Below are 27547 nucleotides of genomic sequence, written 5' to 3'. Positions count from 1 at the left end.
TAGTGAATATACGTTTTTGCTGCTGGGAAGTGAACGTTCCCAGCGGTGATATTTTCATCGTTTTTCTATTTATCAATTCGAATACTAATGTTTCACTTCCTGTAGACCTCACCCCATTAAACATGACTTGGGAGATTTCAGTAATTAGGTCTATTAGAGCGTATAACCTGATTTATACCCTATTTTCTCTGGGTTTACGACTAGATCGGAGTGATATCGACTCATTTCCTGATTGAATTAGATTGATAACTTTCAGTATTTCTTTAATTTTATTACTGAGTAGGTAATTCAATGACATCATCTGAGAGACCATTTAGTTTGGGGTCATTTATCACGTTCAGTAAGTACGTACGTTCAGTTTTAAAGATTATTCCACATGAAAATTAAATTTTGTGTATACCATGTATATATACAGTGTGAACCATTTAAAATTGAAGCACCTTTATAACTTCTATATTTCTCAACCGACTTGAATGATTTTTTTCCATGAGGCAGACATCCAAAAATTATTCATCAAATTCAGGGCCAACTATTCTTATTTTTCAAAGACAAAAATGAAATAAAATAATTAGCGATTTTTTTAGAAAAAAATCTGATAATATCACTGGGTTCGTGACGTTTTCAAATGGTCTATGTCAAAGTTAGGAAGAAATGCATCCAATAATAAAAAAGTTATAAGTGAAAAAAATTTGAAAAATATGCTGTTTAATCCCACTACTTCAATTTCTGAAGTTTCATTTAAGTTCTGACTACACCACTGGATTTAGGAGGTCTCGAGATATCACTGTTGGAAATTTCAACAAAATCTGTTCATCAATAAAAAATTATAAGGGAGTGAAATTTGAGAAATTTTTAATTGAATTTTGACTATACCACTGGCTTCGGAATGATATTCAGCAGAATATAATTCAGGTCCTTATATTCCTGAGAAATGTATGAAAGGTATGAATCATATGACCGAATCCGATAATGAAACAAACTTCAATGTCAATAATTTCAAATCAAAAAACACCTGCATTTTTTTCGAATTGCTACAAACTAGTGGAGAACAATCTCTTATCCACAAGCAATGCACTCAATAGAGTTGGGGTTGATAACAAGTTGAAACTAAAATGAATGCAATAATAATTAATATATTTGTATATATATATATATATATATATATATATATATATATATATATATACTGTCATCTTCTTGGCACTCCTCAAACTGTCGTCTGCCTCTTTATACAGTCAGAGCGTCTTAACTCAGGTATTTCAGGTACTTTAGGTAAATTTGCATGTATTTGTACTGCATCAGGTACTCTTCTTTGTGTTAGATCTTCTCTAGGAATGTGTATGGTTTTGTTTAATATATTGAATGTGAGGTCTTGTTGTGTTTTGATTTGTACTTGTTCCTCGATAAGTGATTTATGACTGTTATATTTATGGATGTTCAAGTTTTCCCAAATGTCCATGCGGTTTCCCTTTTTGACTTGTTTTATGAGTTTTATGTTCTCTGGTGAAGGAAAATTATGTTTGTTTTGTATGGCGTGTGTTGCGAGGTTTGATTTATATACTATTGGATTTATGTATGCCTTTTTGTGCTCATTGTACCTTTGGATCAGTTTTTTCTTGGTTTGGCCGATATAGAATTTGTTGCAGTCCGAGCATTGTATACTGTACATCCCGTTTTGTTCTTTGTCTTCTTCTTTTTCATAGTTGTTTATTTTTTGTGTTACTTCGTGTTCGGCTTGTATGTGATGTTGATGTTTAGTGGTTTGAAGATGTTTGTTATTTTTTTGGTTTTTGAATTAATTAAAATCATTGAAATTGAAATTAATATGGGAATTATCAGAATGGATTTATTTATCTTTTGATTTTCACGAAATTATTTGCCAGCAGCTTGACTGCATTAACCTTTCTCGTTTTAAAATAATTTTTAGAAACATGTGGATTCGTTTTCTAATTGCATTTCAAGTTATATATATATATATATATATATATATATATATATATATATATATATATATATATATATAGTGTCACCATTAAAGTGCACACCATATGGGAAACTTTTTTTTCAATGAAGTTTAACTGCGGCACTTGTTTGTGCTTTGAATTTAACTCAAAATGATGCGGCCAACTGCGACCCACTGACATTCAGTGTTTGTCAAATTCAGCTTAAAAAAAATAATTGAAAAAGTGCATTTCTAGATCGAATTTAACAAAAAGTTATTTGAAAAAGTTGTGTCTACGGCAATTTCGTATCCATATGCCAAATTTTATGCAACTAGGATAAAGTTAACGTTTTGCTTTTTTTTGACAGATATCCCCTTTATTTAAAAAAACAAGTTCGGTTAATTGTCATCAATTCATGTATACATAACAAACTCATCATGGGGTTTAACTTTTCTGATAAATTTTTACTCATACGGATATTTTTAGAGAGAAATTAAAAATTTGCTATAAAAATTTTAACATGACTGGTGCAAAGTTTCAATCACTTGGCTATTTTCTTGAACAAACATCAGTACCTTCAATTTTGAGAAAGCAGACACAACTCAAAAACTGCAATAAGTAATAATAAAATGACTAGAGTTGAATTAGATAAACACTGAACGTCAGTGGGTCGCAGTTGGCCGCATCATTCTAAGTTAAATTTCAAGCACAAACAAGTGCCGAAGTTAAACTTCATTGAAACTTTTCGAAAAAAAAGTTTTCCATATGGTGCGCACTTTAATGGTGACACTGTATATAAGTGTATGTGGTTTTTCGAGGATTCGGTCTGTTTATAATGTAAATGATCCTCTTTTCAGCTGCCCGAGCTTTCGCTAATGTTTATTAGCTTTATCGAGGGCAGTAATATCAAAAAGGACATAATGATAGCTATTCAAAATATGAGAAATAAAGTTGTCATCCGGTAATTAGATGGGGATATTTTTCACATTATTATAAAGTTATTATATTAACATTTTCAAAATAGAATCTCGCTTTGATAATATGTTTCATTTCATCAAAATATGCAGCTATTTATAGTGTTCTAAAATGATTATGTTGCTAATTTCAGATTCAAAATTGGAATTCATAATTGCTCTGAATTCATTTGTTTGATTCCAGAATGATTTTAAAATGAAAATATTTTTTCACACTTGAGAAACCAATAATTTCGTAGCAGATATCTATGAGCTCACTTGTGGTGAGGAAATGTTTCGAGAAAAAGTGTTTTTATCGATTTTCGCTTTATCAATCCGGAGGCCAACGTTTTACTTTCTACAGTAGTCTTCTCATTAAATTCGACTTGAGGAATCGAGTAATTTGATTAATTACGTCTTTCCAAACCTTCATTTTGATTCATGCTGTTTCATTAAGGTTTACTAGCGTGGATTGTCACTAACACCATTCCTAACTGGGTCGTGTAGATAATGATCTGCACGCCATTTATTTTCTTACTGAATAGTACAATCGTACCATGACATTGCAAAAATTAATGACTTCAGGATGCTTTATAAAGCTCAGACCTTCTTTGGAGTATTGTTTTCATGTGTGGAGCTCTGCCTCCAAACATACCCTGAAATTGTTATATTCCTTTCAGAAAAGATCCAGCCGCCTGATTGGAGACGCGTATATCACTTGCAACATTGATCTGTTTGAAAAAAAAATCTGTTTAAAATAAGTTTTTCCGTTAATCAGCTGATAGTCTGGAACGTTGAAAAAAGGTTGGAGATTTGTCTCTTTTCTATAGATACTTTCAAGGGAGGTGTTCAAGTGACTTGCCACATTTGATTCCACCAAGAGCGGTACATATCAGAAGTACGCGACGGACTGTGGCTGCTCATCGTTTTGAGTTTCAACTCAGTACACCTCGAACTTCACTCTTTGAGAACTTCCTCATCTGGAGAACTTTGTTTAATAAATCTAAAGCAAATGGACTTTAAACGTTCAAGCTTGAACGTTTAAAGTTCATTTGCTTTAGATTTGTTTACTGCCAGTCTTCAAGCATAGCCCACTGACTAATAAGAAAGTTTTTCTTCCTTATTCAGAGGAATCGGGCAAATTATGGATATGCAGTTGGTTAGTACCTCGTCCACTAGAAGGAGTGACATTTTGTGATGTTCGCTCCAACTTCGAAAGAGGAATGAAATACTATGAAAGAATTCCGATTTTCAATTCTGTAATATCATTGACTATCTTGCACTGACGAGTGGCTAATGAGCCCGAAACCGGTCTACAAGTGTGCCCGTTCCAAAATTGAGGGTCAACTCTTTTAGTTGTATTGCCAATTGCATATGCAGGAAATTTTCTGTGAAGATTCCTGCACTGACGCCTGTCGGATATAATCCAACGCCCTTCGTGGTATTAGCCAGGGGAGTAGTTGTTTTCTGATAAGCGTCAGTCCATTAAACCTACTGTGTAGGTATATCGAGACTGGCTTGAACGTTTAAAGTTCATTTGCTTTAGATTTGCCAGTCTTCAATCATAGCCCACTGACTAATAAGAAAACTTCGTTTATGTGAAATAAACTTCCTAGAACCATTTTTCCAAATAGATTCAACCTCCAGCGATTCAAATCCAATGTGAATAGCTACTTTCGCACAGGCACCGCTCGGAGAGCGCCTTGAGGATGTTCCTGTAGTGCTTGTGTTTTGTCCTTGAAAAAAAAATCACCTGTCAGTCTATAGATCCACGTGTTCCGAGACACAAGAAAAATCTTTATATCATACAAACATATTCTATACCGAATGATGGATTTTTTGTACTATGGGCCATTTTTCCCATGTCACTGCAGCCTCGTAGGCATACTGTGTTTTTTCCTCATCTCATTCATGCCACCCATTACAACAATCTTGTTTCCTATACTAGTATGTATAAGTCCCTTGCTAGATGTATGTCGTATTCTTCAAGCCATAATTTAAGATGTACATGAATTGTTTGACCTATATAAATGGATCGGTCCAGATCATTTTCTGATGACTCCAAATTATTGTTGCATTACAGCTCTTTTGGGACAAGGGACGTTCCCAAAGGCGAAAACCCACCGAAAAAACCCCATACTTACTGCGTCGAAGTTCTGACTCACCCACCATACTCCCCAGACCTCTCGTAACCGACTACCATCTTTTCAAGCACTTCCAAAACTTTCTCACTGGTAGAACCTTCGTAAATCAGGACTAGGCAGAAACGGCTTTCATCAATTTTATCAAATCTCGAGCACACAATTCTCATGCTGACAAAATTATTCGACTTGTGTTATGTTGGAGAAAGTCCACTGATTCAAATGGCGCTTGATTTGATTACATTGAATAAGTATTCACCGAGATATTACAGTTCAAAGTTGACTTATAAAAACGGACAGAACTTGTTAAACAAAACTAAACTTAGATATGCTTAGTGATTAAGTAGTGTATTAGTTGAAATACTGGGTGACTGTTGTTATAATAGTTTTCAAAACCACAACAGTTTTCAGAATACAGTATAGTCGAAGTAACCGATATTGTGCACTTTTAAAGTTGTCGGCACTCTCATATTCAAAAAAACAATACATAGAAATGAACCGACAGCAAACTAGTCCACGTGAACTGTAGACTTGGCGGTTCGTATTGGATAATTTTTACTAACCGAGTTTTATGATTGGCTGAAGAGTCATTACATCAAATTTGAAGTCTTGTTTCGGTGATGAATAGAAATTGGGAAATGCGGCGTTTGGTTATTGCCGTCGTATTCAGTTCAGAAACTGATCACGATTTGAGTGTTGAAATTCGATATTGGTACAGTTATAATTACTCAAAATCAAAATCAAAAATACTTTATTATACAGTTCTCTTTGTCACATATAAGGTCTACTGTACAGAATATTTACAATATTTACATCTCCCCCACATACTGGAGTGGTAGGAGGAGGGAAAAAGGATTGGTGAGGGAAAAGGGAGGATCAGCAGGATGAGACTTCAATATTGAGTCCCTAGACGTCCGCAAGGTAAAGCGCCGCCTCATAGACCCACGATAGGCCGATGGGAGGCGCCCCCTCTGGTGTTAACGGGTGGCTCTCTGCCCAAAAGAGGCTCATTTCAGTTTTCAGTCTGGGACTTCCCGCTTCCTGCCAAAGCTTACGCGAGATTTCTCATGATATTGCGATTTCGGTACCTCATATATGAATATACTAGATGATTGTTGCAAGTTCATCACCGCTAGCCCCCTGGAAAAAGTTCATGAAAAAACCAGGTAAGTGTTATTCTGGTATCACGAAAATACGTGATTTATCTTAGCCAGCTTTTCAATGAGCTAAGCGCGATCACATTCGCCCCGTTCATGGAAAATATCAAGCATTTCATGAATCAACCCGTGTTTTCGGGGTTGGTTATGATAACTCCTAAGCGCCGTGACGTCCCTCGTCAGCGGGCTTTTCGGTAGAAAGAACTTGAAGAATTTATAAGACAGCCTCCTGATGTGTTCAGTGACCGTTTCGACTTCTGCCAGATCTAACAGATCATTCAATGAAATGTATCTGTCACTGTTCGTGCAAATACGGAGCACCTTATTCTGCATCGTCTCGAGTCTCCGCAAAGGAGTCTTCTTGCGACTACAGAATATGGGACAGGCGTACAACATTGCTGGTCTAATTATTTGTTTGTAAATTAGCAGCTTGTTGTCCACACTAAGCTTAGAGTTCCGTGCAATGAGCGAGTACGTTCGTTTTACCGCCGCACCCGCTCGTTGGATCGCCAAGCTCAGATGTTCCTGAAAATTCAGGCGCCTATCCAGGATAACTCCCAGATATCGCGCGCCTCTCTGCTCGTCAACGCATTTATCCTTGACTCGTAACTTCCTGAAGATCTTCACGTTGGTAAATTTCTTCGAGAAGCTGACGAGTTTCGTTTTGCCAGGGTTAACATCGATTTTATTACGCTCGAAGTACAGCACGACCAACCTATCGAGGTGGATCTGAAGCTGTTGCTTCGCCACCTCGCTCGAGAACGAATGCGCGTATATCGCAGTGTCATCTGCGTATATACCGACATTTGCTCTCGGGAACATAGGAAAGTCGTGCGTATACAGAGAGTACAAATGCGGTGACAGGCAGGACCCCTGCGGGACACCTGCTTTAATTGGATAATTCATAGATGTGGTTTGGTCAACTCCCACGCGAAAAGTTCGGTTGCTCAGGTAGGATTGAAAAATCCTAATCACAAATAAGGGCATGCCTACCGACCACATCCTGGCGACAAATCCCTCTATCCAAACTCTATCGAAAGCTTTTTGGATGTCCAACAGAACCATAACTGTATTCTTCCTCTGATTGAAGGCTTCCTTCACCCTGTGAACAACCCGGATCACTTGAGAAGTCGTATTTCGACCTCTCCGGAACCCGAATTGTTCCTCGGGAATGAGTTTCATCCAATCTTCCAGGCGAAAAAGTCTACTCAAGAGAATTTTATCAATGACTTTCGCCACCGCACTGAGTAGTGAGATCGGGCGATAGCTATCGATAAGAGTTTTTCGTTTTCCAGACTTATGGATGGGGTTATAATTACTTGAAATGTTTGTTATCTGTTTGAAATGTGGCGTCCTTGGACAAGTACTGATAGTAATAACGAGTGCGATAACAACGCAGACTTTTTCAGTGGAGTGATTCCAATAGCGATGATGAACAATGCGAAAGAGAAAGAGATACCAGTGAATAAGATTCGGATGCATTTGAATATTGAAACACAGAGAGTATGTTTCAATGCATATAAGAATCTACATCTCAAATTTGGTTTCGAGGGAAACAAACGATAACAAACAACATCAGATTTGACCGAAATTCCTTTTCCAACTGTACGTAAAATAGTCGAAAACAAACCTTATGAACGCAAGACACAATGTGATACAGGATTACCAAATCCTTGAGATGTTCGTCTGATGAAATCATTGAAAAAAATAATATAGGTACGACTGTTACAAAAGCAAAGAGACTGAAATCATAAGGAAGAAATTGAATACTTCCGGCCATAACGTGAGCTGCTGTGACAAAACTCTTCAGAATTGGACAAAGGATTCAAATTTAAAATAATAGACAAACGTCAAGTAGTTATGTAAAGCAGAATAATAGTGGAATTGCGTAGCAAATACTTAGAACAAATGACCAAACATAGACAAGAACAACGGCAAATTTTCTATTTGGACGAAACTTGGTATGACACTCACGACACACTTCCGAAAGGGTGGACTGATGGTTCAAGAATGTCTGGGCCTAACATGCCATGCAAACAAAGGATCGCGACTATTCATTGTGCATTGCGGAGGAAGTGAAGGATGGTTTCCGAATTCTTTGAAATTATGTAGGAAAAAAAACTTGAAGACTGCAATGTTGACTATCATAAGAATATGGAAGGTAATATTTTTGGGGATGTTTTGAAAACACATTGACCTCAAATTTGGATGCGAATAGTGTAATAGTCGTTGACAACGCTTTCTATCATTCGTGACAGCTCATCAAGTGCCGAATAGAAATTCTAGAAAAGATGAATTACAAAGTTTTCTAATGGATAACAATTTGTATTTTGAAGATTACTTATACCAAAAATTAACTACTTGAAGTTTTACAGACAACAATGAGCAACAATGAGCAAACATTTGAAAAAGTGCAAGGCCGTAGCCAGAAAACAATTCGGGGTGTTGGTTTGGTGGAACAGTAGAAAAACATGAAATATAAAAATAAACGAAAGAAAGAAAATGGTATTACATGATCATATATATTTATTAGAAAACCATTACAGAAATATTAACATTTTTTACAAAATCAAATTTAGTTTTCTAGCTTTCTTTGTAGCGAACAAATCAATTACCTCCTCGGTGTCGATGTCAATTCTACGGTGGATTGACATTAACGCCAAACTATTTAGTCGTTCCTGGCTTGAGGAGTTTCTCAAATAAGTTTTGAGTCGTTTCAGGAAAGTGAAAGTCCTCTCAGGGGTACATGTGGAAATAGGCAGTGTCGCCAAGATCTTTAAAAGTTTGTGAATGTTTGAAAATAAGGACTAGTTGCATTCTCCGCGAGCTTCTATAGCACATGTTGGTCAATGTACTTCAGATTCTTCCAGCCATTTTATCCGCCACATGTCTAATTCAGCATTCACAAAGTCCCATTCTGAATATTTTTTATAGAACTCAAAGGAATATTCTTGGCGTGACGTTATTCGCGGAATTTTAATCTCTTCGTTCACAGTACAGAGCAAATTCTGTGCATTCTGGAAAAGTTTAGCAAATTTTGAATCAATATTTTGGCGAATATCTTCAATAGTCTTCATGAATAAATCGACAAATTGTAAAGCTGTTGCCAAATCGAAAATGGGAGATTGAAGTATTTTGCATAGTGTCAGTGTGTATGGGAACATCATTCCTAAGCAACATAAGCTTATAACAAAATCACTTGAAATGACTGATCTCAGAAAAGAATTAGCCTTTGACGATGTTTCACAATCCATGTCAGTGCTTAAGTCGTCTAGTGCATCAACAATAGCTTTACAGGTTTCCTTGAATCTTAACAACCCATCATGATTTTCAATCCAACGGGTCTCGCACATTGCCGTAAGGTTTTTCCATTGTGTTTTGGGGAAGTTTTTTCCAATATACTCTTTCAAGCACTTGTTTCGTTTTGCCAAAGACTTGATGAAATTTCCAACGGATTTTATAATTCCAATAGTATTCCGAATTGGCTGAACTTGGCAAGAATGAGCCAGAGCTAAATTCAATGAATGTGAGCTGCAATGGACATATAAGGCTTCTGGATGTGACTCACGAATTACTGCTTGCACACCTTTGAAACTTCCTTTCATCGAAGAAGCTCCATCATATCCTTGTCCGATTAAGTATTCGCAAAGATTTCAATTCAGATAAAATTGCATTTGCTAAATACTTTTTTTTTGTATTCTCAACTGTTACAAAAGTTAAAACATCTCCACGCAAGATAAACACATTATCTTTTGGCTTGGCATATCTCACACAAATGGACGTTTGTTCTTGTTGTGAAACATCAGTAGTTTCGTCAACAAGGACTGAAAAAAATTTCGCAGTAGTCAATCCTTGCACAATTTTTTTTGGAGTATTTCACCACAAATTTCAATAAAATCATTGGTCGGGCTTAGGTAGGTAGCGTTCAACGTCATATTTTTCATGTGCTTCGTTAGATTTGAGTCTCCACATCTGCTTCTCATCCGTACGATAGCACGAAAGTTTCCATCATTTGTTTCTGTTTCAGGATCATTGATTTTTTTTAAGACCTGAGTCGCACGTACCTCTTCGATGAGAGGAAGTTTTAAAGGTGTGCAAGCAGTAATTCGTGAGTCACATCCAGAAGCCTTATACGTCCATTGCAGCTCACATTCATTGAATTCAGCTCTCGCTCATTCTTGCCAAGTTCAGCCTATTCGGAATACTATTGGAATTATAAAATCCGTTGGAAATTTTATCAAGTCCTCGGCAAAACGAAACAAGTGCTTGGAAGAGAATATTGAAAAAACCTCCCCGAAACACAATGGAAAAACCTTACGGCAGTGTGTGAGACCCGTTGGATTGAAAATCATGATGAGTTGTTAAGATTCAAGGAAAGCTATAGTTTATGCACTAGACGACTTAAGCTCTGATATGGATTGTGAAACATCGTCAAAGGCTAATTCTTTTCTGAGATCAGTCATTTCAAGTGATTTTGTTATAAGCTTATGTTGCTTAGGAATATTGTTCCCATCATACACACTGACACTATGTAAAATACTTCAATCTCCCATTTGCGATTTGGCAACAGCTTTACAATTTATCGATTTATTCATGAAGACTATTGAAGATATTCGCCAAAATATTGATTCAAAATTTGCTAAACTTTTCCAGAATGCCCAGAATTTGCTCTATACTGTAAACGAAGAGATTAAAATTCCGCGAATAACGTCACGCCAAGAATATTCCTTTGAGTTCTATGAAAAATATTTACAATGGGACTATGAGAATGCTGAATTAGACATGTGGCGGATAAAATGGCTGGAAGAATCTGAACTAGATCAACCAACATGTGCTATAGAAGCTCTCGGAGAATGCAACCAGTCCTTATTTCCAAATATTCACAAACTTTTAAAGATCTTGGCGGCACTTCCTGTTTCCACATGTACCCCTAAGAGGACTTCCTCTTCCCTGAAACGACTCATAACTTATTCAAGAAACTACACAAGCTAGGGATGACTAAATAGTTTGGCATTAATGTCAATCCACCGTAAAATCGATATCGACACCGAGGAGGTAATTGATTTGTTCGCTGCAAAAAATGCTAGAAAACTAAATTTGATTTTTTGAAAAATGTTAATATTTCTGTAATGGTTTTCTAACAAATATACATGATCATGTAACACCATTTTCTTTCTTTCGTTTATTTTTATATTTCATGTTTTTCTACTGTTTCACCAAACCAAACCCCCCCGAAATTATTTTCTGGCTACGGCCTTGCACTTTTTCGAATATTTTTGACATCCAAGGACATCCAAAGATATTTCAATAATCTGTACTTCAAATCATCATCAATTTTTATTTTTGTTCCCATATAGTATCCCACATCTGAAAATTGCCGAGAAACAGTATCCACGGTCCCAGGAACGGCACCAGAAGTACTAGAACTACTTGTAGCAATATCGCTGTCGAAATCACTTGAAAACACTGATTTTCAGTAGAACCTTCACTGGCTTCACTATCAGCATCAAGTTTAGATTTTTTAAATAAATATTTGAATAACGTATTTTCTTGCGTCCTTTTTGCCATTTCAATTGTTGATCGACCTGTAACAAATTAACAATTATAAAAAGGAGCCAAGTATTAATTCCATTTGTACAAAAATATTCACTTCAATAAAGATTTTAAAGAGAATGAATACCAGTGAGTAGTCCACTATTAGGCATCAAATCCTTTTAATTCAAATTAAAAAATCATATCAATACTTTCACTTCACTAGTTCGCAACACTATAATTCCACACACTGCACTATTACTTCGCATATATCTCCGTACTCGCATTGGATCACGTAAGACAGAACTGCGCCTACGTGCTCGAGAGGGCTCTTATATGTATATTCCGCAGAAACAGCATAAGCAGTGTTGCCAATGTAAGATGTCAAAATTACTTACTTTGAGCTGTCGTAATACTCACATTTTCGCGCCCTTATTTGGTATTCCTCACGAAATCCTCACATTGTTCGTGGGGGATAAGTCCCCCTTGATCCCCCCCTGGCTAGGGCCTTGAAAACGTGTATGCCCTTGAGAGTGTATGTGTGTGTGTGTGTTAGTGAGTACTAGGTATCTAGAAGTATTTTAAATTTTTTCAATTAACGCCCTGTTATTTGAATCTTTTTTTTTCTCACTCACCTATATAAACGAAATATTTATTATATATTATTATATATAATTTCATTCTATATATATTATATAGTTATTTTGATTCTTATATAATCAGAAATGATTATTGAATAACTAAATTAGTTAGCTCCCTGACTATATTATTAAAGGATAGCTGTTGAAAGGTAGGTTGCACTGTATCGTTTACTTGAACTATAACTAACTTAGACTCGTCTAATGCAGCTTTCCATTAGACATACCATAAATAGAATTTTAGAGTGAAACAAGTGTTGAAATCAAACTAGCCTATATCATTCTGATTCGTGAATTAACAAAATATCATTTTATCTTTGATGTTCTTTGGGTTTATTACCTTCCACAATCTGAAAAATTTTGACACTTGAGAACGGCTCCTTTATCGATCTATATTCATTCCTTTTTTATATTTTGGAAGGTTAGTAATCCAAAACACGTCAAGAAACAACTAAATGACAAATGCAAGTTATATTGATTTATTCGAAGAATGACTCAATTACCCAAAGAAATTGGACTATACTGAAATTCTACAATAGTATGCACTAAATTCTCAAAAAGTGTATTGCATTAAACCAAAAACATTGTTTGGATTCTATATATTTTGTCATATGATTATAGTAGTAAAATTTCCGTACGCCATTGCAAAAGACAGATTAAGGCAAAAAGTCAGTCATTTCTGATAATTTAATGCCTACTTTTTTGGAATTATATTACATACTTATGCACGAAATAGTTTTTTCCAAAATATTACTAGTACCTCATCCACGAATATCTATCGTTCAGAGAAAACGTACAAACGTTGAATCAAGTTAGGGATATTTAGAAATAAATAATATAGAATCCGTTTCTAAACGAAGTTTTACTGTGAAAGCATAATCGTTTTTGTGATATATGTATAAAATAAATTTTATCGTATTCCCAGGAGAGATCACTGGAAATGGAAAAATTTATAATTCCTTCCATGAACGTGTTTTAGATTTTCCCTGTTCAGATAGAATTATTATCCTTGAATCATGGAATTAATTACACTGTGAACCAATCCATAGCAAAGTCATTTACTTTTCCTTCAGGAAAGTTATCACAATGTAAATCAATTAAAATAATCATACACAACACTTTTACTTTTTTCACTGTATTTAAAGTTCTGCGTGTGAGTAATTTCTCTTCAAGAATTCCGTGAAGTTGAAGGATGCGCAAGCGTAAACCGATAGTGGGGTCATTATTCCGTGTTCTTCATTAATATTTGCTCTATGTTTGCTATATATTCGTCCTGCGTAGCAACATTATGGAGAGTACCTCTTGGTATTAGCCTTGATTTTCCATCGATAACATACGACCAATATTTTCTATGACACTACAGCAGTATTGAATGGCCTCTACGGTCACCAGATTTATCACTTTTCGATTCTCCTGTAGGGATACCTGAAAGGAGTAAATACAATCAGTATTTCTAGAAAATTTTAGTAGAAGAATCTTCGAGGAATACCGTCAAATTACTGAAAAATGCTTTGGAAAGTACAAAAAATATTTCGATCAATTTTCTTTTCTTTCGTAAAGCGAATTTCAAGAAGTCAACTTCGACTCATAATAATTGAAATATTTTGCCTCATAATAATTCAATTACTTTGCAGGTGGAACTGTCCAAGTCACCAATACCATAGAAAAGTACTTCTTTTAATGAAAAATTGACGGAGTTCGTGATAACGATTCTGTTAATTTTCATGTGGTCATTCTGTCTTTCTCTCCGAAGATACTCTCACATGGTGCTAATGAAATTCTTATTTATTCTAAGTGGGCTTGTACTTCTGAAGGATAAGACGATGGGATTTTAAGCTAAAATCACATGTAGAGTACATTTACTCTACTTTTCTATACAGAAGTTCAAAAATACTATTGAATTATTCGAAGTTGATTTTTTGGTTTGAACATCTTCATGGAGGTCCATCAGTTGAAGAATCAATTTGGCCAATTACAAGTAAAAACCCAGCAAAACAAACAGTCGTAATGTAACAGTAACAAAACAAGTTGCTTCATTGAATAAACATAATGACAGTGTTCCATGTATGAGTAAGTGAAATTCTCCTCTTTGAGGTACTATATCGTATAGCAATCCTGTGAATGGTATCTGATTCAATTCCATAATGGATATTTTGTGTTTTTTATATAATTTGATGTTCATATGAAAGTAGTTGTTTGGAAAGTATTGCATGTAATTCAATATTTATATGAAAGTAGTAGATGCGAGAGTTTATTTTTAAAATAATCACTTTCTTCCTTTCTTTGGAAGACTTCCTTTCTTTGTAAAAAGATGACGAAGTAGAAAGCCAGAACGTTTTTTACCATAAAGGATAATATTTTTATTGCAAGAGTTTAGGGTTATTGTGTAGACATTTTACAAATGTTTAGGTCTCAGATATTATTTTTGTGATGCACTGTTTGTAACCTTTGGTGTAGTAATGAATATTACTGGAGTTTTATCCCAACACCAAACCGTTATTTTAACACCTCGACACGTGCCAAGGTGTTAAAATAACGATGGATCCTATTACAATGTAATAGGGCACATTGTAAAAATAATTTAAGACTAGTAGATAAGGCAATATTTTGAAATTAATTTAAGACACTTACGACGCAGGCACCTAGAAGAGGTATCTGTAATATAAATAAGAATAACATTGTACGTGTTTTAGTTCAATCTTCCTCTTGAAGATGATCACTTGGTGATCGAAACACGTGTCGAGGTAATAAAATAACAGTTTGGTGTTGGGATGAAACTCCAGAAATATTCAGATACTGTTGGTCGCAAAATTTGTTGAATGTAGTTTATCAGTGACTCCATGTTACTGTGTATCTCCTTCAAAGAATCAATTACAGTACCAATTTTCAAGTCTGGGGATAAAAAACTTGTAACTAATTATAGACCTATAACACTCATAAACGATTTTGGAAAAATGTATAAAAAAAGAGTGGTGCATTTCTTAGAAATTTTTTTTTCTCAATGTCAATTTGGTTTCAGAGAAAACAGGTCCACTGAAAAAGCCATCTTTGAAGTAGTTAATTTAGTTAACAATTCTCTTCAAAATTAAGACAAAACTATTACTATTCTTTTAGATTTAGCTTAGGCCTTTGACACGGTGGATCACAATATACTTCTTCAGCGTTCACATGATTCGGGTATAAGAGGAGTAGCGTTAAACATCTTTAAGGATTATTTGTCTAATAGGATTCAGAGAGTTAAAATAAATTATTCAATCAGTGAACCTCTATTAATAACCAGGGGCATACCTCAAGGAACGGTGCTTGGCCCTATCTTATTTCTAATATACATAAATAATATTTTTTCAGTGAGGGACTTCGAAGGTAATATAACTTTTTTGTGGATGATACAGCATTGAATTTTGTCAGGAACACATGGGAAGAAGCTCATAGAAAGGCGGAGGTAGGTATAAATATAATTTTCCACTGGCTAAGTAATAATTTATTGAGTCAACGTCAAAAAAACTAGATTTATTGCATTCTCCTCAACAAAGAAGGATTAACCCACTATCACAGAGATTAAAATCCATTAACTTACTTGCCAAAACGATAGACTCCCTTGCACTTGTCCCTTCACAGAAAAAAAACTGATACGATAAAATACTTAGGGGTCCTAGTGGATCAGTGCCTTCGTTGGAATGATCATTATGACTATACGGTGAAAAGATTACGTAAGCTCACTTACAAATTTTATCAGCTCAGAAGTATAGTCAGTAGAAAAATGTTACTTACTATATATGATGCCCTGGCCGAGTCCATTTTACGGTATTGTCTAATAATATGGGGAGGAATATTCAAATCTTCCTCACGTAATTTATAAATGCTATAATACTCAAGCATTATATGAAGAGAGTGGAATATATTGTGTAAGAAAACTGTATACTTTCTGTTTCATATTATGGACAGCCAGTGTTACGAGTAGATTTGTTCAGAATATATATATAAACTTGTTTACACACTTCTCAGATTGCAAAAGTTACACGATGCCGACTCACTCACAATCAAAAATGTATTACATACATTGGACCAAAACTCTTCAATTCTTTACCGCCGTCACTAAAATGTATCAGAAGTTATATTAAATTCAAAATAGAATTGAAAACATTTATCAATCACAGCTACCACATATTGAAAAATATACTGGATAGTTGACTAATTCACCATACTGCACAGTCACTCAATACAATGTCACAAGACTGCTCATCATTTTGGTAGTCCTTCTAGGACTTCCCAGAACTAATTCGTAGGTTTATCTTAGTTTGTAAATGTATTCGTGGCTGTAAAACAAGCTTGGCTTAGATAGCCACGATCCTTCATTTATAGTTCTGTAAAACGAGCTGAAATGGTATATATTTTATATACCTTATCAGGTGGTGTCTCTTGGTTGTAACAATTTTTAATTTTTTTTTAATATGTATCTAATGTGTGTGATGGTTTTCAAAATACTAATATTATCAACACGAGAAAACTACTTTTCGGTAAGTAATTCAATTGAGAACTCATTATTTCTTGTGAAATTGAAATGATAATAATCGTATATGAGTTTGGTGGAAGATATATTTATGAAAATTCATTGTTACAGAGCCTTGAAGATGAATTTAATTGGATTCGAAACGTCGACAAGAAAACAATTGTTGTTTTAAGAAAAATAGATCCTGTTGCCCAACCAATCTTTTTTCAAAAAAATTATTGGATCACTAAACCATTTAACTTTATAGAAGATATTGCCTACATACGACTAACTTCTAACTCACTCTACAATCTTTAGTTCAACATGAGAACTTCTCTACAAACTTCTAACAATTACTAATGCGTCACGAAACACTTTCTCGTCAAAATTCTTTTTCAGATTCCTCACAAGTGTTTCATACTAATTAGATTTCTTGGGGGTGAATTATTTCAAGGACTGACTCTGCTCACAAAGTTTTCACTCCATTCTTTTTATATCCCTACTATGGAAACACACTTCAAGCTAATGAAGCTAAAGGCAATCACGTTACTCACTTGTTCATTTCGCTTGCTTATTTCGCAATACCGGCCCAGTTTAAAATTTAAAGAAAAATCATTTTACATAATCGAAAAGCTTCTGATACTGACATCTTGAAAACAAAAACTTCGAGAATGATTCGAAACTAAAATTATTAAAATTCGTTCATCAAAATAGTATAGAAAGAAATAAAAAATAAATATGAATTCAGTTTTCTTTTTCTTTCATATGTTACTCTGTTTTTATTATTCACATCATTAAGTTGTTTTCGAAGATTTTTCACAATTTCTAATCCTATAAGAATTCATTCCTCTCTCAGGTCACAATTATTTCTTTTGTTAAAAAATTTCTTCTCTTCTTTTCTTTTTGCTACTTTTATATTCATTGTTCAAAGTCCGGTCAATTTAGACATTCGAAGCTACCTAAATTCCCACCAAGCTGAACATCAGTAAAATCGTTTAAAATATGATTAAAAAGAAAATTTGAAAGTTGCCCTATATGGAAAAAAATTTATTCAAGGTCAAAGGTCAAAAAAATGAGTTTTTCGCGATTTTCAGCAAAACGGTAAGTTCATCATAAAAATGCCTCAGACAAAAATTGTAGACCATAAAATTATCTACAAAAAATGTGTTGATACGTTTTTCCTACGAGCCACCGTTTTCAAGAAATAAAGATTCAAAAAGTTGTAAAAGTTGTAATCGTCATACTTTTAATATGCACACGTTTCCACGCCATGTTTGAGGTAGTGTACTTAGCGCGTTTTTTAACGTGTTTTCCCCAGTAGACCTATTTCACGTGCAGTTGTGATCCTGTTTAATTTGAAACTATTGCAAAATAATGGATATTAGCAGAGATTGAAAAGATAAAAGCAATTTAAGTTAAAAAAAAGTTGTGATATTTAATCGTTCGAGTCGTAACTTTCAAATTCTCCTTCTTGATCTTCTTGTTTTTGTTCGTCTTATTCTTCTTCTTCTTCTTGTTCTTCTTCATCTTCATCATGAGTACATGTAAACTGCGTTAATAGCGATGTATTCAATATTAGAGCACGACCGGACTAGAAAATGTGTACATGCCAGAGAACAAAACAGTCCGGTTTTTTTGCAACCACATTCAGCCATACACCCCTTTTTGCAGTTGCAAAAAATTGTGTTCAGCAGTTTTTCCGGCGCAGGTGGAAGTAAAGTTTGGACTGGTTCTAATCAATTGTTGACCAACTTCCAACCCCAGTCTGTAGGTCTAGCTGATAACCAAGCCACACGTGAGCCACACGTAATATATCCGAAAAATATATTGGTGGGCAGTAACTGAGGTTGGAGGAAGACAAGGTAATTGTACTTTTTTTTACTTTTGGTATTTTTAACAAAACATGTATATTTATGCTTATCTAAGCAGGTAGTACATTGAACTATATTTTGTGTTTCAAACATCAAAAAACTGTTATTTTACCCCTCCTCAAGGTTACCATGGCGTATAAATCAAGGGACTGGGTTTCATTTTACCTGATATTCTAATAGTTATAACTTATGTTTATTTTATATTATAAGTGTAAGTTACAATGACCGATAGAAACATATTTTAACATATATTACAACTACAGAGATGTATATACGTGGCGTACTTATGAGGATTACATCTTTTACAACTTTTTGAATCGTTATATTTCAAAAACGATGGCTCGTAGGAATAAAGAGTATTTATACATTTTATACATTTTATGATCTACAATTTTTGTCTGAAATATTTTTATGATAAAACTCACCGTTTTACTGTAAATCGCGAGAAACTCATTTTTTTGACCTTTCACCTTTGATAAAAAGGGGAAAATTGAAATCTTTCAAATTTTATTTGGGAGATTCTTAGAGAAACACGACGTGAAACCAATACTCAGGCCAACGAAAACTATCAGAGAAAGTATAAGGTTAGCTAAGGACCCCAGAGAACCTTTAGCAATACCCGGAGTATGCCGGATTCCTTGTAGCTGTGGGTCGGTCTTCATTGAAACCACCATTGAAATTGCCAAAAACGACAATCCTCGATATGACGACTTGACAGATTGCCTCTGGTCTGGATTCCTGGCCATGCTGGCCTTGAAGGCAATGAGGTTACTGACTTCCTTGCAAAGGAGGGTGCTGCAAGCAGCTTCATCGAACCAGAACCTGGCATTGGCATCGCTTCAGACTTTGCCAAACGAAGATTGAACAGCTGGATGGCAAGAAGATTTATGGATTTCTGGCAAAATCTTCAAGGATTGGCTCACTCCAAGGCGTTCATTCACCCTTCGAAGCTTGATATCAAAACAGTTGTTGGACTACAGTAGGGATGAACTACGATGTCTAACAGACCTTCTTACAGGTCACTGTCATTTGAATCATCGTATGCAGAGACTCGGACTATCGGAAGACAGTGTGTGTCGCCTCTGGAATATGATGAAATAGCAGAGCATATACTTTGTACTTGCCCCGCTGGGGCCGAATCAGGTTTTCAGAGTTCGGCAGAGCCTCAGTTAAAAAACCTCTCACCATACAAACTAATCCGCTTCGTTAAGAAGCTGGGTTTTTTGTCCGAGTGTAAATATGTGTGAGCCACAATAAACCCTTGCGGATTGCGGTGAAGAGTCGTATAGACCCACTCACTCTGGACCTAACATTGAAACCACGGAAGGAAGTATGAGTACCCGTCTCTCTGAGCACAAAAGAAATTGTCGTCTCGGACAAACCAACGAATGAACTGTAGCCGATCATGCTCTCAACAAAGAAGGCACTCACATCATCTCATTCAAAAATACATTAAAACTAGCCCAGATTATTTAGAGAGGCAAAAAAAATTAAAAATCACAGGGATAATTTCAATAGAAAAAAATTAGAAGATGAACAACAATGAAATGTGGCTACCTGTTTTCAATTGTACATAAACAAGGTCAGGTAATCCAATTGAGAAAAATCTATCAACTCTCACCAATAATAATATACAACTGGAGTCAAATACCGGCATTATAGTTTCAGCGTTGCGAACAACTCTAACACTAACTCGAGCACTGCGAACGTTACCTCATCGCCTTTGATAATATTTTTCGATTCATATTCAAAAAAACTAAAGAGAATCTTCATGAAACTTTTTGGTTTCAAAAGATGAAGACGGCAGTTTGAATTCACGCTTTTCAACACAAAAGCTTTGATGCATCTGTTTAAAAAAAATCTGTTTTGTAATCTGTTTTTCCGTTAATCAGTTAGTCAGTTATTTTTTCTCTAAACACTGACCCCTCCTTAAAAAGTTTTCTCTTTTTAGTTGATCATATCCTGATCAATAAATGTTGGATGGATAATGGATTCAATCATTTACGCGAATTATATCAAGTCAAGTGTTAAGTTAATGGAAATTATGAGTGACTTTAATTAAAGTTTATTCGTTTTGAAAACATCTGTTGTCATCCCCCTGCATAAAGATGAAGATCTGGATAATCCCTCTAATCTTCGGCCTATCTCTCTTATTCCAACCATTGCTAAAATTATCGAAAATATAGTCAAGAAGCGTCTGTTAGAATTTTCGAACTTACATAATATATTTAGTTAAAACGAGTTCGGTTGTCAGAATAACAAAAATAAGAACGATGCAATTCTCTCATTCCTTTATGAAGTCTATTCTGAGATTAATTCTGGAGAGACAACAGCAGCAGAGTTTTGTGATCTAATATTTGACAGTGTTGATCACAATATACCTACTGCTAAGAAAACTGCGTCTGTATGGATGTCGAGGTGTGGCGCTCACATGGTTCAATTCATATCTCTCAGGATCTGTATCGGTAGAGTAAGGAGAGCCCACAGCACTTAGGCCACATGTGACCCATTGTACATTCTCCCGAGGAGTTGTCCTTCAAGGTCATCGTACATACTGTCCTTTCCAGGAAGATGGACAGGTCACTGGAATACATCTCCTTCATATCGGCAGGTGTAGGCCAAGACTCGCCCAACACACTCTCTTATTGGCGATAACTCCGGGCACTCGCATAAGACATGCCTGACAGTCTCATATTCCTGTTCACACATCCTGCATAGAGGTGTGTCCACTAGCCCCATATTATGGAGGTGTTTCCTTAGTTGACAGTGACCAGTCAGAAATCCTACTGTTGAGCATAGATTTTTCCTGGTTATCGCCAGATATTTCTTCGGCGCCAGCTTCCCAGGGTCGCCCAGGGTGATCCTGGCAAAATTGCATCATTTGATTTCATCCCATCTCAGGGATTGAGCAAGGGTCTCTCAGGACGATATCAAGAGTTCACCAAGGATCTGTGCTTGGCCCCATTCTTTCCCTATTATATGTCAACGACCTCACTGAAGTCAAGATATCTGGTAAATTCACTCCCTCTGCAGGTGATACCACTATACTATGGAAAGCAAGAAGACTCTGGAATTACATGATATAATAATCGAAAAAGAGTGCTGCGATGCGAACAAATTATTTTTCAACACTTATTATCCTTCAGATGTTCCATTGATGAACATGTGTTAGGCAAAGATGTAATAGGAAATAAAGATTGCATAGACAAAAATCTAAATATTGATGACCATGTTGAACAACTCAATAGCAAGATCTCTTTTGGTTGCTATGCAGTGAATAATTTCTAATGAACTAAGACCAGCATCTGCCAAAATGGCATATTACGCTCTTTCAGATTCTCATCTACGTTATAGAATACCTTTCTGTGGAATTTCTTACTCAACACTTCTCTATGAATTATGGCTCATGAAACATTTCGTGGACACAACACTCCATAAAGGGAGGCAAACCGCGGACACGTATTTCTGGCTATTGGCCTCATCAGCGCGGTGCAGCTAAGTGTAAAGATGGGCCACACGTATTTGTCGAAAGCAGGAAACAACACATACGCACGGAGTCAACAACAGGAGCCAACCACACATTTTTGGTTTCAATTAGAAGACTTATAATTCCCAGGCTACATCTAACATGACCACGTAGGCAGCTATAGCTACCTGCGTGACATTCGGGTCCAGGATATGAATACAGATACAGATTTCATCGAGTGTCCATGATATAAATCAAAAATTAAACAATTAGTGGACACAACATTAATACCTCATTCAGAACTGGCTCATTTCCTTCTTCCCTGAAGACTTCCGTTGTCATTCCACTACATGAAGGTGGTGATTTAGATAATCCTTCAATCTACGTCCTATTTCTTCAATACCGACTTCAGCAAAAATTATTGAGAAATTAGTCAAAGTACGTTTAGATGAATTCTTAAAACTGCACTGTATTATAAACAAAAACCAGTTTGTTTTTCAAGATGAAAAAGATACAAATGATGCTATCTTTTTTTTTTATATGAAATTTACTCTGAATTGAATGCTGGTGAAGTAGCCGCCGCAATTTTTTGCGTTATTTCAAAGGCGTTTGATTGCGTCAATCATAAAATTTTATTGAAAAAACTTCATAAATATGGATGTAGAGGTGTAACGAACACTTGGTTCGAATCATACCTTTCAGGTCGGAGTCAAATGGTGAGGACAACGGAACTTTCGGAGAACAGGGCCATTGAATCTGGTGTACTACAGGGTTCTGTGTTAGGCTCTATTCTGTTTCTGCTATATATGAATGACATATCTATGATTAACATATCTGGTAGTTTCACTCTATTCGCGGATGATACTACAATATTGTGGAAAGAAAAAAACTGATGAATGGAGCTAAATAAAATAATACCATCGGACTTGAAGAAGGTGAAGAGCTGGTGCGATGCAAATTTACTCTCTCTAAATGCATCCAAAACGAATATAATATCATTCAAATGTTTGCTTGATGAAATTTCAATAGACGCTGACGTATTACAAAATAAATTAAACACAAAGTTTCTCGGTGTATTCATTGATAATAGGCTGAAATTTGATGATCACCTTAAACAACTGAAGAGTAAGATCTCCTCAGGATGTTATGCAGTTAGAGTGGTTTCAAATGAGTTGGGTTTCCATGTCGCAAAGACCGTTTACCATGCACTTATTGAATACCTTATGGAATACCTTTTTGGGGAGCATGCAACTCATCCCTTCTCTCTTCTGAATTGATATTACATAAGAGGGCACTAAGCTGTCTCTGTAAAGTTAAACCCAGAGAATCGTGCAGGCATTTGTTCACTGCCAATAAAATGTTAACAGTCATCGCACTTTTTATCTTAGAGACAGTTTGCCTTATTTATAAACATAAATCGAAGTTCAACTTTGCTTCTACTCCTTATGCTACTCGCAATAGCAATTATACCTTTAGACTTCCCATGACAACTTCGAATTCAATCAAGGATTCCATATACTACAATGGTAGTGAATTGTTCAATCATTTACCATTAGATATGAGATTTGCAAATTTAAGCAACGTTCATTTCAAAAAGGCGGTGAAGAACCTACTTGTGGATAGACCCTATCATAGTTTGGAAGAATATTTTAGCGAATCCTTTTAATATTATATTAGCAATATATTACTAATATTTTTACTACTATTGTATTATCACTTTATACATGGTGGTATTTCATCTATACATTCTTAGAACTATTTTTTTATATTTACATTTATTAATTTTTGGAACTTTTTTATATCTACATTTATACTTTTTCAGTACTTTTTTTATATCAACATTGTATTTCTTGGACTTTGTCCATAAGATGCAAATCTTTGGACAATAAAGTATATTTTGATTTGATTTGATTTGAACACTCCATACAGGGGGGCGAACCGCGGACCCCGTGAGTCATGCAGGGATATTTTCACAAGTAATAATATACTTACGGTCATAACATTATTGATTCTGAAGTCGGTCTGTTTGGTAAGTGAACAAAAATCAAAATCAGACTCAACTCCTAATCATTATGCCACCCGCAACAATAGACACATACTGAAACTCCCATTACCTACTAAAAATCTCACCAGAGATTTGGTTATGGTTAGCAAGATGTTTGATCACTAACCATAGGCCAGGCGTACTATGTTGAAAAATACTGATTTTTCAGAAAAATTCCTTACAGGGTAAACTCAACGAGAATGGGTTGGGAAGGTAGTCAGTAATGTTAGGGCAAAAATTCAACAGCTGAATGTTTGCAGGGGCGGAGGGCGGAGGGGTGGATGTGAAAAGGGTGAATAACTGTTTTTCGCGGTTTGCGGACAAAATAATTGTTTTAGAGAAAAAAGTTATAGGAGAAAGTTGTAGATAATAAAAAAATCTATAATTTCTGTATCTATACTTTTCTCACATAACCTCAAAATTTTCGAGTAAAACGCAAAAAAACCATTTTTTTTCCTTTTTTATTTTTCATTTGACGAAAAAAAGGCGTATCACTATGAAAATTTAAGCAATTGTACTATTTTCTGTCAAAAATAAGTAGCAATTTTTTTTGCGATAAGGAAATTATTTTCTAAGAAATTCGCGTTTTTTCGAAAAAAAAACATTTTGTTTAAGTCAAAAAGGTTTTCTTTTTGGCCTAGACAACTTTTACACTGCTCATTTTTTTCGTAATTACATCAGCTTTCAGATGAAAAAGAAAAAATGTACTACTTTAAGCAAAAAAATCGTTTAAAATGCAAAAAACTGAAAAATTGTGCTTGTTAATGTATATACACTCCCTAATGTATACGATTAAACTGTCGTTGGTATTAATTCGCTCTTCTTTACCTACAAATGTTAATTTGAATTTTGTAGTTCATGTTCAGAGATCAAAGCATCATAGAGGGGGTATTTATTGTTTGAATTACAAATTTTGGAGCAACAGCTGTGCTTCGAACGGAACACCGTTAAAATCAGTACGTGAGCGTCTTTTCAGTCAGAGCGTTTTATAGAGTGTTTCATCGTAAAATAACAAGTGTTAATCTGTTAATTTGTTTTGTGAAAAAAGAACTTATTTAAGTAAAAGTTTACTATGATATATTACTTGAAATTTATAATCTTTTATTTAATAGAATTGAATATATAATAATATTATATATAATAATTATGTATTTTATCATATGTATATATATATATATATATTAATATATATATATATATATATATATATATATATATATATAAAAACTGAAAAATTGTGCTTATTAATGTATGTACACTCCCTAATGTACACGATTAAACTGTCGTTGGTATTAATTCGCTCTTCTTTACCTACAAATGTTAATTTGTACCTGGAAAAGGTAAAAGAACTGCGATAAAGTCTTTGTTAGTAATAAAAATTTTTATGGATTTGGTAGATATTTTTTATAATGTAAATGCTGATAAAGATTTGTTGATAAAAAATGGCTGCAAATTGATTGCAGCAATGTACAGCAAAAAAAAGTATGTCGTTGAACGAATTAAGATTTCAAATTGGAAAAATTACCACCGAAGGAAGGAGCTGCAAATCAGCTCATTTTATGTGTGTATCACCAGCTTCACTCATGGTTCGGAAATTCAATTAATGCAACGGATTGGGGTTGGAAAATGTCTAGCGACGGCATCCTCATGTTAAACTACACCGATGAACAGTTGATTCCTGACAGTTTGCTTGAAAAAATTCATTGTAGCTGTGAAAAAGGATGTAATACTTTGCGCTGCAGTTGCCGGAAGCATGGTTTAAAATGCTCGCAGCTGTTCAGAAACTATTGCCATTCGAATGAGTGTTCTAATATCTAGATGCAAAGTACCCAAATTGACGACACGGATGATGTTTTTGCTGAGCAACTTGATCTCCAGAAGAATCCGATAAAAATGTACAAGACGAAGGAGAAGAAGAAGAACAACAACAACAACAACAAGACCAACAACCAGGGCCGCAAAATAAAAGAGCGAGAATTAATTGAATTCAGACAATTTTTTATCTCATTATCTCATGCATAATGTATGGTTACCTACATCTTTGTTAAATAAACATTTCATTTGAAGCTTTATTGTTCAATTTACCACTATTAAACCTTGATAATTAATTCAAAGCATCCTAAATATTCTATAATAGAAATTTTCCAACTGTATTTTAGTTTAAAAACCGTTTAATTACATAATATGAAACAAATCACGAAAAAAAGCACAATTTTTCAGTTTTTTGCATTTTAAACGATTTTTTTTTTTGCTTGAAGTAGTATATTTTTATTTTTTCATCTGAAAGCTGATGTAATTACGAAAAAAAAGAGCGGTGTAGAAGTTGTCTAGCCCAAAAAAAAACCTTTTTGACTAATTTGAAAAAAATGCTTTTTTTTCGAAAAACGCGAATTTCTCAGAAACCAATTGACTTATCGCAAAAAACAAATTGCTACTTATTTATGATGGAAAATAGTACATTTGCTCAAATTTTCATAGTGATACTTTTTTTTTTCGTGAAATGAAAAATAAAAAACGAAATAAGTGGTTTTTCTCGTTTTACTCGAAAATTTTGAGGTTATGTGAAAAAAGTATCCATACAAAAGGTATAGATTTTTTTATTATTTACAACTTTCCTATTCGACTTTTTTCTCTAAAACAATTATTTTGGCTGCAAACCGCGAAAAACCGTTTTTCACCCCTACCCCTCCGCCCCTGCAAACATTCAGCTGTTGAATTTTTACCCCAATATTACTGACTATCTTTCCAACCCATTCCTGTTGAGTTTGCCCTGTAAGGATTTTTTTCCTCAAAAAAAATATAGTACGCCTGGCCTACCAGTTGATATCAGGACGGCAAACTTGAATTAAAGTCTCTTTCTAAGAGATCCTACTACTCCGAAATTCTTCCATTTAGCGTATTAACTGTGCATACAATGTTATACATTTAAAATACTCTATTATGTTGTTTCCGTCTATACTATTTGTTTATTTCATTCCCATGTTGACATCCGTTGACTTAAAAATATTGTCAAAGATCAAGCTAGGATCTGAGGTGAAATGTAAAACTGTAACCTTTGGCGTAAAATGAATTCAATGAAATGGACGATTCATCAACCAGGTTGGCTGATGTTACTGAGCCTAAGCGATCAATACGGATCCTAATTCATTCAAATTCAGTTATAATAAAACAGAAATATTTTTAGTTGTAGGTTCCATTTTGCCATTTCTTTATTGAAGCCACCTTTCCTCAGAACGAAATTCCATCAATATCCTGTACGCCACTGCTTTTGAAATTAGACGGGTCTTTCGCCTACCACAGTCATATTTATACA

The 27547-nt window shown here is 34.9% G+C and overlaps 1 protein-coding gene across 9 annotated transcripts in view; it reads left to right on the top strand.

Moving 5' to 3' along the window:
- The window catches only part of LOC111513626 (inactive dipeptidyl peptidase 10), a 260347-nt gene that overhangs the window by 159040 nt on the left and 73760 nt on the right, over window positions 1-27547 (top strand). Inside the window, exon 1 of one of the 9 annotated variants that reach the window (XM_074170733.1) lies at window positions 18577-18715. The exons of the other annotated variants lie outside the window; for them this stretch is intronic. The gene's annotated coding sequence lies outside the window, so the exon portion shown is untranslated. Of the gene's footprint in view, window positions 1-18576; window positions 18716-27547 lie in introns of those variants that run through there. 9 annotated transcript variants of the gene reach the window in all.

The sequence above is a fragment of the Leptinotarsa decemlineata genome, unplaced genomic scaffold (genome assembly GCF_025532065.1).
Source record: "Leptinotarsa decemlineata unplaced genomic scaffold, Ldec_3_MD MMD2_P_RNA_scaffold_9, whole genome shotgun sequence".
Taxonomy (NCBI): Eukaryota; Metazoa; Arthropoda; class Insecta; order Coleoptera; family Chrysomelidae; genus Leptinotarsa; species Leptinotarsa decemlineata.
The sequence above is the reverse complement of the archived record's forward strand: the minus strand, read 5'-3'. Positions and strand labels throughout refer to the sequence as shown.